At 46.0% G+C, this 16,794-nt stretch overlaps 1 protein-coding gene across 3 annotated transcripts in view; it reads right to left on the minus strand.

Moving 5' to 3' along the window:
- The window catches only part of LOC132386972 (NACHT, LRR and PYD domains-containing protein 3-like), a 45,094-nt gene extending 28,303 nt beyond the window's left edge, over window positions 1–16,791 (minus strand). The window contains exons 1-3 of one of the 3 annotated variants that reach the window (XM_059959331.1): window positions 16,676–16,783; window positions 14,514–14,642; window positions 11,660–11,833 (exon numbers count right to left, since the gene is read on the minus strand). The gene's annotated coding sequence lies outside the window, so the exon portion shown is untranslated. Of the gene's footprint in view, window positions 1–11,659; window positions 11,834–14,513; window positions 14,643–16,675 lie in introns of all 3 variants that reach the window. The other 2 variants (XM_059959332.1, XM_059959333.1) reach the window with 2 other exon arrangements.
- Between the last annotated feature and the right edge of the window lie 3 nt (window positions 16,792–16,794).

A 16,794-nucleotide genomic window follows, 5' to 3' on the forward strand; every position in this document is an offset into this window, starting at 1 on the left:
ATAACAGATTCCAATATAACAAAGCCAGAACAAACAATAAGAATTTTGGTATATGTCATTTTCTACTCGACACACTTTATCAATTCACCGCAGAAAGTATCCCATTCGATACTTCACATCTTCATACGGATACTGCTCTTCCTTTAATTGAATGAAATAGCGGAGAACAGTGATTGAGCTGAGTACGTAATAGAAACCAACATCCCCTCCATGGACTCTGTCTATACTTCCCACTGCCTCAGTAAAACAGACAACATAAGGAAAGATCCCCACAACCCTGAACATTCTCACTTCTCCCCCTCCCATCGGGACGAAGATAAAACAAAACAGAAACATGCCACCGGGCTCAAGGACGGTGTCCATTCTGCTGTTAGAAGCGAACAGCGTGACGAGTGGACTCCTGACCTCACAGTCTAAATCGATGTGACCTTGCACCACATATCTACCTGCACTGCACTTTCTCTGTAACCAGAATGATTTGTTTTACCTCAATGTACTGCTGCAATGTATTGATTTGTGTGGATGATACCAAAGGCATGATTTTTACTCCACCTCTGTACATGGAAAACATTCCACATTTCAATCGTGTGGAAATATTAGACAGCCTGGGTTGCTCCTTTGGAAATTTTGGAGGGAGTGGACACTTTTCCGAGAAACCCAGATAAATGAACAAGACATAATTCTCTCATTAATAGGGCCAGATATCGGGAAACACTGTCAGCATTTCGGCAAGTTGTGGTAACGGAAAGAAGATGAAAATAAACTTCCCAGTCCCCCGAGAGGACGTGAGAGATCTGGATTTCACTGTCCTGTCTGAACTGGGAAAGATGAAACTACTCATACACGTGGAGGAGTGTCCCGATGGTGCGATTACTCTGGTTAACCCTCGCGGTCTGCAAGAACACAATAGGCCGAACGGCCGCTTCCAGTGTGCTGCAAATATGTAAAACAATTATCGACCCCAGGCATCCATACAAGTGAAGTTTGGATCCAGTACCGGGCCGGGTGATGGAGGTAAAGTTCACCAGGTACGTCTTAATGGATGGGTTCAGTCTCGGCATCACCATCTCATCCCGCTCCTGGGACCAGAACACCAGGGGCTGAACGGCGGCTCATCTCAGGCAGTTCGGTGTGAACGTCCCATAACCTGGACCGACCACGACAGGTTGTGTCCAGGAAGCGGGACGAGACCACCGGTTCGAGGATGTTAACGGGACTCCCTGCCCATCATCAGGTGCCCAACTTCCCCCGGGATCGACTTCCGTACTCACCGATGGGAAAATGTAGGTCACGTTTACCCGTAGTGACCGGTTATCAATATCCACCGATGAGAACTTGATCAATTGTTCCCGCAGAAAGCGATCGGTCCTCCGGCTCCCAGACGACGATCCGCTTCAACAGAGAACGGAACGAAAACCCCCGCCCATCCGGAGACTGTGAGAGTGGGGGCGGGGCTTCGGAAGCGAAACCCTCAGATGCTGCAAATCTGCGTTTGAAATGGGAGTGAGAACCTGGATCACGTGACGGGTGGAGGGTTTCCCGTCTGAACCGGTGACTCTGCTCCTCGCCCCTCACACACTGCCCGATCTACAGGCCGCATTTTACATATTATTTCATATTTAGCCCAGCTACATTTTTAATATCTCCCTCTGCATCTTCGCCGTCCCCATCGCTCCACCACCCGGTTCTCAGAGTTACTGGATCAATTCTCATCCCGGTCCGACACTGAATTCCCACCCGAAGAAGAATTGTGCAGGTTTCATTGAAATCACTTTTCCGTTTATAAACACTAATTTCTATTCACATTCCCCCGGAGCCTCACTGGACAGGAACACTGAAACATCAAGTGAGAAACAGGAGGAGGTGGCCATTCAGCCCATCAAACCATCAACAAGATGGCGGCTGCTCTCCCATCTCAGCAAAATGTTTATACCCTATCCTCATTTCCTCGATCCCTTCGGTCTCCACACAACTGCCGGCCTCTGTTTTATGTGAAGACGATCACTGAGACTTCAACGTCCTCCAGGAATCAATGTGGTGAATCTCTAAAACAAACTCTCTCTTACTTGTTAGATAATCTTCCACAGAATTTGATTCCATTTCTGCAGCCCCGTGATGTCCCAATCACTCACCTCCCACGCCTATCACTATTTCCACCTTCCCACCTCCCCCCTCACCTGGATACACCTCTCACTCCCCAGCTCTTGCCCCATCCCCACCCCTCACCTCTTTTCTCTGACTATTTCCGTCCACTCTCAGTCCAGTGGGAGGGGCTCGGCCCGAAATGCTGACGGACCATTTCCCTCCACAGATGCTGCCCAACCCACTGAGTTCCTCCGGCAGTTTGTTCTGTTGTCTGTATAACCCGTGTTAGTATGGGGAGCGGGATTTTACATCATATTCCAGGTACAATCTTAACAAAGCCCAAATAATTCTTACGGTAATTGCCACACTTAAACACGAGAAAGCTTGCAAACGCTGGAAATCCAGAGTAACACAGACAAAATTCTAGAGAAATTCAGCACAGCAGGCAGTGGTTAAGGAAAAGAGTAAGCTGTCCACAGTTTGGACCACGAGCCTTTTTCATTCCTGAGCAGGAGGGGGAAGTGATCTGAATACAAAGGTCGGGGGGGGGAATAAAGTGGGGAGCTGGAAGGTGATCGGTGAAGTCAAGTGATGGTCTGTTCAAGGGCTGGAGAGGAAAGAATCAGAGCGTTGTCAATAGGAGAAAGGGAATGAGGGGACCCAGGGAGAAATGAAAGTTCAGAATGGGGGGGGGAGAGGTGGGCTTTGTTTACTGGAAGGAGAATTCATTATTCATACAATCAGGTTGGAGGGGACCCAGATGGATTATAAGATGTTGATCCGCCACCCTGAGGGCGGTCTCATCTTGGCACAAGAAGAGGCCATTGACCGGGACGTCGGAATGGGGATCAGAATTAAAATGTTTGGCCGCTGCAAAGTCTCCCTTGTGGCAGATGATACAGGGATGCTCGGCAAAATGGTCTCCCAATTTATGGCTGTTCTCACCAATGTAAACGAGGCCGCATCGGGGGCACACGACAAAATAGATGACACCAGCAGATTCGCAGGTGAAGTGTCGCTTCAGCTGGAAGGACTGTTTTGTGTCTGAATGGAGGGGAGGGAGGAGGTGGACGGGTAGTTGTAGCACTTAGGCCACTTGTAGGGATAAGTGGATGGAGGGAGATTAGTGAGGAGGGATGAATGAACAAGGGAATTATGGAGGGAGTGATCCCTGTTGAAAGAAGAGGGTGGGGTGGGCGAGGAAGTTGAAAATATGTTTAGCTGTAAGATCTCTTTGGAGATGGTGGAAGTTGCAGAGGCTGAAGGGGCGGTAGGTAAGGACAAGAGCAACTCTATCACTGTTACGGTGATAGGAAGATGGGGTGAGCACGGGAGTACGGTAAATGTGAGTGAGGCCTGCATCAATAGTGGGGGGAGGACTGCCGGATCCTGTGAACAGATGCCGGGGGAGCAATGAAACTGAGAAAATTTAGAGGTGATAGGCCGGGAAGAGGCATCGTCGAGATTATCACGGGAATCATTAAGTTTATAAAAGATGTTGGTTAACAACCTGTCTCTAGAGATGGAGAGATCTGGAAAGCGCACGGATGTGTCAGAGATGGAGCAGCTTACACTAAATAGCTCTTGGCAGGCAAGTGTAGAGACGGCAGGAGGCCTGGCAGACACGGATGTTGTTAGTATTTAAGGAGCTGAGTCACAGGGGTAGATTGAACAAGTTAGAAATCTGTGAAGCACAAGAGATTGTGATGAAACTTTTTTTATGCCACAGACCCCTACCATTAACCATGGTGTCCGTGGTTCCCAGACTGCGAACCCCTGCCAGAGGTTTACAAAGGATACCCCTGCTTGAGGTATACAAACTATGATGGTATAGATAGCGTGAACTCATGTAGTTTTTTGCCCCTCAGGTTTGGTGAGGTCATGGATTTAGGGCAAAAAGTGGAATATTAAGGGGGAATCTGAGGAGGAACTATTTCGATAATTCACGAATGCAAATTCAGGTTAAATTGCAAAATTTAAGAGAATTTTCTATGGGTACATGGATAAGGGAGGTATTGAGGGCTGTGGTCTGGGTGCACGTATATGGGCCTAGGCGGAGAATGACACTGACTAGATTGTCTGAAAGCCCTGTTTCTGTAAGGGAATGAATTACATTGTGTGTCCTATACAATTCCATTTCCCAGGAGACGTAAATCATTCCAACGTAATGTTCTAAAAATAAATGAAAATGCAAGAAACAGTCAATAGATAAGGAATATCTGTGAAGTGAAACAAAGTTAATGTTTCAGCTCCAACTCGCTGTGTCGGAATGGCTTCAAACATTTTCTGATTTGATTTCAGGTCTCCTACAACTTGAGTCACAGACAGCTGAAAATGAATGGGAATTTCCAAACATGGTGAGAAAGCTGAACCAGAGGCAGAGAACCAACGAAGCAAACACTGCGCAGATCGTTCCAGATAATCACTCGCACTGTGTTTTGAGATGGCCTCTCAGGTGTCTCTGGTGTCTCCGCTCCATTGTATCTGTGGCCTTTGGCTTCGGACTCCCCAACCCTGGGGAAGAATCCTTGGTATATTTGACTGGGCATCAACGGCATTACAGACTACGTTGGTGAAAATGGCGCTGACTGCATGAGTCACGTTCCCCTCCCGTACGGTCTAAACAATGCTTCGAGGCTCGAAACTCGAGCAAGTCACGAAAGCTGCACTCTCCGAGGAGAACAGCCACACAATGTAACAACAGCAGATGAGAGGACTGTGCAGAGATTCAACCCCTGTGAGGCAGCCGGGCCAGAAAACATCCCAGTCCATGTACTCCGTCAGTGTGGACACCAGCTCACTGATGACTTCACGGCCATCGTCAACAGTTCGCTCATGTGTCTTCAAATCTACACCTTCAGAAGCAAATGACTACTGGCTAGCCTCTTCTTCAACGTCAACGAGACAAAGGAGATGGTTATCCATTTCAGGAGAACTTGCACCACTCACACACGTCTTTACATCAGCAGCTGTGGAAACCGGAAGCAGTTTCAAACTCCTGGGCGTGCACATCTCACACAACCCCTCATGGTCCCAGAACACATTCCACAATGCTCGCTCCCCAACATCTCTACTTTCTAAAAAGGCTGCAAAGAATGGACTATGTGCAGTGCATGCGGGAAAGAGGCCGGCAACAGTCCCACCCGGTCTTGCGCATGGACTCTTTGACCCACTCCCAACAGGAAAGGCTACGTGGCATCACCTCCAGGACCAGTAGACTCAAAAATAGTTATTTTCTCAAACAGTAAAGGAAATCAACAACTCCACCCAATAACTCACCGCTCCACACCCCCATCACCACTATTTTAAAATTTCCTGTCAGTCACCATATGTCCAGACACTCCTCTTCCTATTATCATTTCATGGACATACGTTCAATGTTTAAAGCTATCATATGTAGTGTGTGTTTTTATAATTGTGCTCTTTATCTTCCAGTGTTTTTTCTATTGTTCCTGCGTCAGATCCAGAATATGTTATTCTCCTTTTCACTTGTGTACTGGAATGACATTAAATAACTTGGATCTTGAATCCGAGAGAATATACCACGACCAACCAAATTATCTATGTCCCTTCCTGATTTTATAAACTTCTACAATACCAACTCATTCTCCTGTGCTCAGCGGAATAAAGATCCAGCTTGGCCAAACGTCTGCCTATGAATAGGCCTGTAATAGCCTCACCAGTAATTTATGTAACCACAATATAATACCCATAACCCAAAGCTCAAAGCCACAACTGATGAAGGCCAGCATGGTTAAAGCCTTCTTTGCTGAACTTTCAGGAAAACGTAGAATTGTACTCCCCGGTTTCTCTGTTCCACACACTCGGTGTCCCACCATTCACTATTTCAGTCCCACCATGGACTGACTGTCCATCATTCACCATCAGTCACTCGTCCAATTTGAAAAACAGTTGCCATTCCACATCCCAACTCTAAAACTGATCAAGATCTCTTTAAATTCATTGTATCCTGTTGTAATATCAAGCATACTTCCGAATTTCATATCAAACCTGCTGACGATGCCATGCACATTCACATTCAAGTTAATGTCCTGACCAATGAATTATAGAGGCCTCAGTGTTATCACTTGCATGCCACTCGTCACAAACCTCCATTCAATAAATCAATCTTCAGTCTTCACTCTCTGCTTCCTGTCATCGAGTCCGCTTGACAGATAAAACGTGTTGTAGTCGGTGATATCCGTACAACCAATGTCCAATCTCGCGGATCCTCGGCTTCACTGCAGACTGAGAAGTTCACAATAAACACCTGTATGATTACCAAGTGGACTGAAGCCCCAAACAGCCCATTCCATTTTCTCAGAGACTTCGTCCCAATATAATAACACACAACTCTGCGATGTTTGGTGCCAGCGATTTGCCGTGGTGTTCCTGGACATTTCCAATTCACAAACTATCGTGAATTGGAACCTAATGACCCTCTGCCGGTGCCGGTGCTCAGGCTGGTTCCCCGGTCGGTACAGAGGATGAGGATGTCCTTCAGCCTGTCCACAGCAGCTAAACCGAGCACATTTGATCCCTGTGTCATCGCTGTGTGGGATCTTACCCTGCACTGTTAGCTGCCATTTTTTCCACAGTGTGGCAGGAACAAAATGTTCATAATGTAAAATTATGCAATAGAAAATGCTGGGATCTCAGCTACATCTGTGAAAGTAGAAATAGTGGAAGACCCAGTTTCATAATTGGGGCTGCTCAAGGTGCTGTCGACCTGCTGGGCGTATCCTGCATTTTCTTCTTCTTGCTTTAAGTTCCCTGCAACAGTAGTATTTCCTCTCTATTGAACACACAGATACAATCTGATTGTAGAAATGTTTGTGTCACCCCAAACTGTTCGGCCATGTGATGAAAATGCCATAGCCACAACCATTAATATGTTAGTTCTCAGTCCACTCTGACCCTGGTGTAATACATTCCACACAGTCAATGCAAACAGCCTCCTTTCCTCCCACTGTCACTCTGTTGCATATGCTCCAGAGGCCACTGACAGGATGCTGAGAGGCAGTGACCAAAGAGCGATAAAATTGTGCAACTCCTGTTGCAGTTCTGGCCAGTTGTTACCGTGGAAACGGAGGAAGTAACTCGCCAAAAGATAATTGAGAGAGGAAATAACAAAATCCACATCATCCGCTATGAGTTACATTGTGACAAAGATTAACCATTTTAAGCAGCCATTTTGTAACAGAAACACTGAAATTTTAATGGCTCTATTTACCTCGCGTGTTGATTCAGTTAAACCTCTGGTAGTTTTAGCCAAACAAAAAGCAATTCCTGGAAAACTCAATGAGGTACAAGGCGGAAGAAAATACTTCACAATGAAGACAACTGTTGGAAGAAACGTTGTTGATATAAGTATAGCACTGAGCTGATGAGATACCTGCTGGACTGAAGACAGCAGAGAACTGCGACACAGCTGAGCAGATCAGAGAAACAAGTCTCCCCTTCATGGACTCTCTCTGTCCTGCCCGCAGCCTCAGTAAAGCATGCAACATTATCAAAGATCCCCACAGACCTGGACATTCTCACTTCTCACCTCCCATCGGGTCGAAGATAAAATAGAACAGAAACATAACATTAGGCTCAAGGACCGTGCCATTCTGCTGTTATAAGCGAACTGAATGTTCCCAGTGTGACGAGATGGATTCCTGACCCCACAATGTACCTCGATGTGACTTTGCACCACATATATACCTGCACCGCACTTTCTCTCTAACCACAATAATTTGTTACGCTGTTATTGATTTACCCGATTTCACCTCAATATACTGTATTGACCTGCCTGGATTTTACCGATTACAAGACTTCCACTGAACCTCGGTACATGCCAAAAATAATAAACTGTTTCCCCATTTTAATTGTGCGGAATTATAAGACAGCTGGAGTCTTCCTTTGGAAATTCTGGAGGGAAACTTCATTTTCTGATAAATGCATTTAAATGAATCTGCGGCAGCACCAGAATGCAATACATAACAATATCGGACACAATGAAATGCAATAAGTATATAATTAAATAAGTAGTGCAAAAATACAACAGAAAACTAATAAACCGATAGCCCGTTTTAATCGTGTGGAAATGGTATTCGGCCTAGATTGCTATTTCTGAACTTCTAGAGGGAGGCTTAACAGAAGTTTAAACATTTTTGAGAAGCCCAGATGATTGGAAAAAGCTTAATTCTCTCAGAAATACGATCAAACATCGGGAAACATTGGCTACGCTTAGCAGGTCATAATAGTGGAGTGGAGTCAAGAAAAAAAAAAGCCTTCAATGAGTGAACGTGACAGATCGGGATCTCACTGCCTTGTCTGAACGGACGGAAAATGAATCTACACATACACGGGGGGATAAAAACCCGCAGATGCTGCAGATCTGTGGTAAAATGGGAGCGGGAAACGGGATCAGGTGACTTGTGGGGGTTCTCCTTACTGAACCGGTGACTCCGCTGATCGCCCATCACATACCGCCCGACCCACATGCTGCATTTTCCACAGTATTTCATATTGACAGCAGATACATTTCAACGCTTTGCTCTGTACACTTCCCCTTTCCGCTTTCCCTGGTCATAGAGTCAAGAGCTCATCCCCATGCCGGGCTCACATAGAATTTATACACAGAACGGAACTGTGCAGGTTTGATCTAAATCAGTCTATGTTTATAAACACTAATTTCTATTCACAATCCTCTGGCCTTAATGTACAGGAACACTGAAACATCAAGTCAGAAACACCAGCAGGGGCCATTCAGCCCGTCTAATCATCAACAAATGGAGGCTTTTCTTCCATCTCAGCCACATGTTTCTGCCCGATCTTCATTTCCTCGATCCCTTCGGCTCCACACATCTGCCGGCCACTGTTTTATGTAAAGAAGGTCATTGAGTCTTCACCGCCCTCTGTGCTGGGGACTTGCAAACATTTACCACCCTCCAAGTGGAGACATTTCCTCATCTCAGTCTCGAACAGCCGTCACCTGCCTCAGAGACTCGGATCCTCAGTTCACTCTTTAAAGATGTTTGGTATTTCCGTGTGTTCACTTGTCAGTCCTCAATTCCCCAAATGGAAGAGTTTTCGAATTTGATCGCTCTTCATTTAAGAATTCCAACAGCCTCGGAATTAGTCTGCTGAATTTTTATCGCACTCTCTGTAGCAAATACTCCCTAACCTCTTTGTCAATACTCTATGTAAATAATTTCCTCAATATGCAGCAGGCAGGCATCAGGTCAGATAGCATTCATAGAAATGTGCAAACAGTGGACATTCCGGGCCAAGACCCTCGTTTTGGACTGAAGATAAGTAAGAGGGGTTCCACAAAGAAGTAGTGGGCAGGTGAAAAGCAGTAAAAGGTCAGACTGGCGAATAGGGTAAGTGTGGAAATTGGAAATGTTGATCACCAAATTGAGAAATCGATATTCATACCATGAGGTGAGGGAACCCAGCCGGAAGTTAACGAGCTGACCGTCCACCGCGAGGGTGGCCTCATCTTGGCACCATCATTTGCAGCTCTGTTCTGACCCCACCACTCAGTTCCTAACCACTGTCGCCACTTCTACCCCACTGCCTCCCCCACACCATGATCAACCTCTCCCTCCCCAGCCCACCCTTATACCCACCCCTCACCTCTTTTCTCTGACTATTTCCCGTCCACTCTCAGTCCAGAGGGAGGGTCTCGGCCCGAAATGTTGACAGTCCATTTCCCTCCACAGATGCTGCACGACCCACTGAGTTCTTCTGGCAGTTTGTTCTTTGGTCTGTATAACCCGTGTTTTTATGAGGAGCAGGATATTACACCATATTCCAGGTAAAATCTCATCAAATCCCAAATAATTTTCACTTTGCCGATACCCACCACTCCAGGGATCAATCTGGCGAATCTTCATCGTATTCTCTATAACAAATACTCTCTAACCACTTTGTTAATCCTCTATGGAATTAAATTCCATCTTCTGCAGCCTCGTGTTGCCCCGATCACTCACCTCCCACCCCTGTCACTATTTCCACCTTCCACCTCCCCCTCACCTGGATCCACCTCTTACTCCCCGGCTCTTGCCCCATCCCCACCCCTCACCTCTTTTCTCTGACTATTTCCCGTCCACTCTCATTCCAGAGGGAGGGTCTCGGCCCGGAATGTTGACGGTCTATTTCCCTCCACAGATGCTGACTGACCCACTGAGTTCCTCCGGCAGTTTTTTCTTTGGTCTGGATAATCAGTGTTAGTATGGGGAACGGGATTTTACACCTTAATACAGGTACAATCTAAACAAAGCACAAAGAAGTGAAGTCATGTCACTCCCTTACACAATAACATTTACAATAAGCACAATGTACCTTCGACCTAACCGCTACCCACTGCCGGGAATGTGGAATAATCCTTGTTCCAAGCCTGCACCGGTATCGCTTTCCTACTCCTCTGACACAACACTTCAGAATGCATTGGTGCTTCTTCCTGCGCCTACTGTCAAGTTTACTTAGTCCATTTACTGACTCGTCGAACCCTTTTCTCGAACTATCTTTCTTCATCTCAGGAGGTCGTATATCCACTGACATCTTGTATAAACCCATTGATTCTCTCAGCTACCTGCACTATACCTATTCCATCCCTTCTCTCAGTTCCTCTGTCCCCGCCGCATCTGCTCTCAGGATGAGGCTTTTCATTCCAGAACTAATGAGATGTCCTCCTTCTTCCTTTCTTCCCCAGCAATGCTGCCCTAAACCGCATTTCCTCCGCCCATCTTCCGTCTGCCCTCAGCCCATCCACCCGCGGCTCCACAAGGGAGATGTTTCCTCTGGTCCTCATCTACCACACCACCAGGTTCTGCGTCCAGCGCCCAATTCTCCGTAACTTTCGCCATCTCAAACGGGATAGTAGCAACAAACATATCTTTCCCTTACCCCCCAACCACACACATCCGCATCCTACGCGACACCCTCGTCCATTCTTCCTTTCCCGCTGATCGCCCTCCTTGAGGTTTTCCTTGCGAGCGTCACATGTGCCAGACCTGCCCCCAGGAAGCACAAGTTCCTCTTTATATTAGATACTGTCTAATCTTGCTGTTAACATTGAGTTTGTTACAGGGCCCCAGAGTCTGCAAACAGGTGGTTGTTAGGAAGCGGAAGCTGACGGTGAGAAGCTGTTTCTTGGACTTGAGTTACGCGCTTAGTGATGTTCCCGGGGTGACACCTATTCCTACCTGTCGTGTAAATCGATAATTTGGTTCAGAAGGTACAGGATATGGTTCGTGAGTCGGCACAAATTAAGTTCAAGCAATTACATTTCTGAAAGACAGTAAGTATAAACGAACTGCAGACATTCCCTCTCCCCACTCAGAACTGACCAAAAACTGCTTCAAAACACGCAAAAGCTTGAAATGTGCAAACACTGAGGGAATGTGAGTGGCTTTAAAGAGCCGGGCTGCGGACAACACATTACCAAACTTGGAGTGATTGCAGCTGGGTCTGACAGAGGAATAACTGGCACTTTCCGTCTCATTCCAATTGTTTCCTACCTTCCATTGTACAGATATGTAATGTCTAAATGACCAGTGTTTGACTAAAGGAGACTCACCAGACTTTCTGCTGAACGAATCAATGGAAACTCTGAGTCAGGAGGGTTCTGTCCAGTTGATGCTCTCAGTCTTCGGGCTGGTTCATTTGTTGCTGTTCCCTCGTTTTCAGTCGCGGTTTCCTTCCAGTTGGGGTTTTTCTTCCAATAAATCTCTCACCGCAGGTCTAACTTTAACTAGGGAGATAATAAAGCACATTAACAATACAAATGAGAAAAAAAAAACTATTTCCGTTTATCGAAGTTTAAATGTTGAAGACAAATATAACGATCTCAAAGAACAAATCTGAAATTTCCCCTCGCACTTCCCAATGTCTGATACGGGATACGAAGGAGTCATCGTTCAGTTATGGTCCGACACAAGATGTAGGAGAATTAGATGATTCTGTCCATCGAGTCTGCTCCACCATTCAAACATGATTTTTATTCTTACACCATATTCCTGCCTTCACCCTGCTATTGAGCAATCGCGAACATATTAAAATCTGCCATAAATATACTCAAAGGGCAGTCTCCACCACCCTCTGCGGCAACAGTTTCCACACAGCAGCCATCCTTTAACTGAAGAGATTTTTCTCAAGCAAGGCTGCAGGCCCGGATGGTGTCAGCCCCAGGGTGCTCAAAGCCTGTGCCTCCCCCCAGCTATGTGGGGTACTTCACCATGTTTTCAACCTGAGCCTGAGTCTCCAGAGGGTTCCTGGGCTGTGGAAGACGTCCTGCCTCATCCCTGTACCGAAGACGCCGCGCTTCAGCGGCTCCAATGACTACAGACGGGGTGGCATTGACCTCCCACATCATGAAGACGCTGGACAGTCTTGTTCTGCAGCAGCTCCGGCCTATGGTTATGCCACACTTAGACCCCCTCTAGTTCGCCTACCAGTCCCGACGAGGAGTTGAAAATGACTTCTTCTACCTGCAGAACCTTGTCTATGCCCACCTGGACAAGCCGGCGAGCACTGTGAGGGTCATGTTTTTTGACTTCTCCAGTGCGTTCAACACCGTCCGCCCTGCTCTGCTGGGTGAGAAGCTGACAGTGATGATGGCGGATGATTCCCTGGTGTCATGGATTATTGATTAACTGACTGGCAGACCACGGTACGTGCGCTTGCAACACTGTGTGTCAGACAGAGTGGTCAGCAGCACTGGGACTCCACAGGGGACTGTCCTGTCTCCCTTTCTCTTCACCTTCTACAGCTCAGACTTCAACTACTGCACAGAGTCTTGCCATCTTCAGAAGTTTTCTGATGATTCTGCCATAGTTGGATGCATCTGCAAGGGAGGTGAGGCTGAGCACAAGGCTACAGTGGGAAACTTTCTCACCTGGTGCGTACAGAATCATCTGCAGCTTACTGTGGAAAAAAAAACTAAACAGCAGGTGGTGGACCTGTGGAGCGTCAAGGCACCAGTGAACCCTTTCCATGCAAAGGGTCAGTGTGGACATGGTGGAGGATTACAAGTACCTGGGGATACGAATTGATAATAAACTGGACTGGTCAAAGAACACTGAGGCTGTCTACAAGAAAGGTCAGAGCCGTCTCTATTTCCTGAGGAGACTGAGGCCCTTTAACATCTGCTGGACGATGCTGAGGTTGTTCTACGAGGCTGTGGTGGCCAGTGTTATCATATTTGCTGTTGTGTGCTGGGGCCGCGGGCTGAGGGTAGCAGACAGCAACAGAATCAACAAACTCATTCGTAAGGCCAGTGATGTTGTGGGGGGTGGAACCGGACTCTCTGACAGTGGTGTCTGAAAAGAGGATGCTGTCCAAGTTGCATGCCATCTTGAACAATGACTCCCATCCACTCCATAACGTACTGGTTAGGCACAGGAGTGCATTCAACCAGAGACTCATCCCACCGAGATGTAACACTGAGCGTCATAGGAAGTCAATTCTGCCTGTGGCCATCATACTTTACAACTCCTCCCTTGGAGTGTCAGACACTCTAAGCCAACAGGCTGGTCCTGGACTTATTTCCACTGGCATAATTTACTTATCATTACTTTATTATTCCTGGTTTTATTTTGCTATATTTCTACTCTATTCTTGGTTGGTGCAACTGGGACGAAACTTAATTTCCCTTGGGATCAGTAAAGTCTGTCTGTCTGTCTGCCTTTCTGTCAACACAATTTTAAAGGTAGGCTTCTTTATTCTGAGTGTGCTGTCAGATCACAGACTCTCTGTCTAATGGAAGCATCATCTCCATGTCCACTGTATCCAGGCCTTTCAGCATTCGGTAGGTTTATTAACCATACATCCCTCCACCACCCTCACCGTCCCTCTGAACTCCATCGAGCACAGGTCCAGAACCATCAAATGCTCCTCATTCATAAAGCCGATCATTTCTGAGATTATTCATGTGAACCTTGTTATTAACAAATACACTGAACAGATTCCCAGGAACAACAGGCAAATGGATACCAGAACAATTTAGTGCCATTTCCATTCCCAGGTTAAATCAGGTTAATTTCAGGAAATATAAACCAGTCCAGGGTGAAAGTATTAAAAGGAAACTGGAATTACCAGGAACACTCAGCAGGTAAGGAACAGCTGTGGGGAAAGGAACAAATTTGACGATTCAGCTTTACACCGTTCGTCACAATTACTTCAAACATTTTCAGTTTTTACTGCAGCTCTCCAGCATCTTTAGTTTCTGTTAGATTTCCACTGCCTGGCGGACGTGTGACAGTGAGGGGGAATTTACAAACACGGTTTGAACAATTATTTTACAGACCAGAAATACTCGCTCAACACATTATAAACCTGGGCAAGTTGACCCCCGGGTCCATTTTACTTGATCTGAAACTAGGATATCCCATGACCCAACCTCACAGTGTCACACAGATGATCCTGTCACTTACCGACGCCAGAAGCCTCGCACATCGTCCACACATCTCACAGCAAGTGGTGTATTCAGGGATATATCCACAACCAATGTCCAGATGCCCGAGACTTCTGATTCATTTGGAAGGAGGAGCATCGTGTCCCATCTGTATAAGTACTAAGGATTACAGCCCAAACCTCAACTCTAGGACTCCTTGTTACCGGTATTTCGGCCAATCAGAGTTCAGAAACTAACACTCCATCAACCTATGGCAGAACGGGAACCTGACGATCATCTGACTGGACCAATGACCGGGCTGGAAAGCCTGGGCGTGAGTCACCAGATACAAGCGATACGTTTCACATTGTCTCCTGCAGCTAAACTGAACACAATTTATCGTTATCTTATTGTTAAGTGAGGAGTTGTCCGGCACAATTGGCCATCATATTTTCTGTAGGCTAACAGGATTAAAATGCTATTGATACAAAATTGAAATAATAGTGCTGGAAACTTGTTTCATCAGATAGGATGTGTGGAAAGAAAAACTGTGGAAGAGCCAGTATCTGAATTGGGACTGTCCAAGTTACTGCCCGATCTGCTGAACGGTCTCAGCATTTTCTCTTTTTACTTTAAATGATGCACAACTATTGACTGATTACAAGATGTTTGTGACGGCCTGAACAAAGTTGCACAAATGTAATGCCCACATTCATTAGTTTCGCCTTCATTCCAACACAGAGCTAATACAGTCGTTACATTCACTGCTCACAAAATCCTCCCCACCCCACTATCAGTCTGTCACATCCGGTCCGGAGGCCGCTGTCTCTCACTGAGGGACCGTGACCAGAGAGCGATAAAAATGAGCACCACTCCCTGCAAGTCACATGGGCGGTTACCCTGGCAACAGAGAAAATGGCTCTCCAAAAGTGACAAAAAATAAATGAAATAACAGACTCACTTTAAATGTTGTCAAGATTAACGCTTCGCCATTTTGTAACGTTGAAAATAAAACTGTAATTATTGATGCGATACAGATTGTCATTGAGGTGGTGGGATACAGAACGGACAGGGGCTGAACAAGATGGTTGATATATATCACTGAGGTGGTGGAATACAGAATGGACAGTAGATGAACAAGATGGTTGATATATATCATTGAGTTGGTGGGATACAGACTGGACAGAGATTGAACAAAATGGTTGATATATATCATTGAGTTGGTGGGAAACAGACTGGACAGAGAATTGAACAAGATGATTGATATATATCATTGAGGTGGTGGGTTACAGCCCGGAGAGAGGTTAAACAAGATGATTGATATATATCATTGAGGTGGTGGGTTACAGCCCGGAGAGAGGTTAAACAAGATGCGCGGGGAATGAGCAGATGGAACTGGATGGAAAAGGGGATCATCATTAGTTTTCTCTTCATTCCAACACAGGAATAATTCAGTACACACAGTCAATGCTCACAACTTCCTCCCCACCCCTTTATCAGTCTGTTACATCTGCTCCTGACGCCACTGACTCTCACTGAGCAACGGTGACGAGAGCGCGATAAAAATGTTTACCACTCCATACCGGTCAAGTGGGCTGTTATCCTGGCAATGCAGAAAGCGGCTCTCCAAAAATGACCGAAAATGTAAACAGAGTCAATTTCAAACGCTGTGAGTCTCGTTATGACAATATTAATATCATTCAATATTGCATGTACTTATTCAAAATAAGTCTGTGAACCTTGGCTTTCATTAACTGGTGTGACCTCCATCCCCCCCCCCCCAACTCCGCCGTGCCCCCAATCCCCCGTACAGGAATAAATTCAAACAAATGCTTCCGTTAACTGTTGATCTTCCTGCACATCGGCTTGGAAGAATTTTATGTCATTCCGCCTTACAAAACAGCTTCAACTCTGGGGTGTTGGTAGGATTCCTCGACGGAACTGCTGCTTCAGGCCATTCCGCAACTTCCGAAGGGCTTAACGTTAGGACTATGACTAGGCCATTCTAATTTTCTTTTAAAATTATTCTCTTATTGATTTACTCTTGTCTTTTGGATCTTTGTCTTGTTGCATTACCCAACTACAATTAAAGTCCAGTTGACAGAGTGCTGCACTGACATTCTCCCGTAAAGTGATATAAAATTAACACACAGCAGTTTTATAACGTTGAAACTAAAATTGCAATGTTTGCCTTTATCTTACCTCAGGCTCCATTCAATACATCCTCTGATATTTCTAGTTAATAAACACCGATAGTGAGGCAAAATAATTCACAATGAGGCGACAGTAGTAGTTTCAATGATTACAGTCCAAACAGCAAC

Source organism: Hypanus sabinus, unplaced genomic scaffold (assembly GCF_030144855.1).
Source record: "Hypanus sabinus isolate sHypSab1 unplaced genomic scaffold, sHypSab1.hap1 scaffold_1440, whole genome shotgun sequence".
NCBI classification, from domain to species: domain Eukaryota; kingdom Metazoa; phylum Chordata; class Chondrichthyes; order Myliobatiformes; family Dasyatidae; genus Hypanus; species Hypanus sabinus.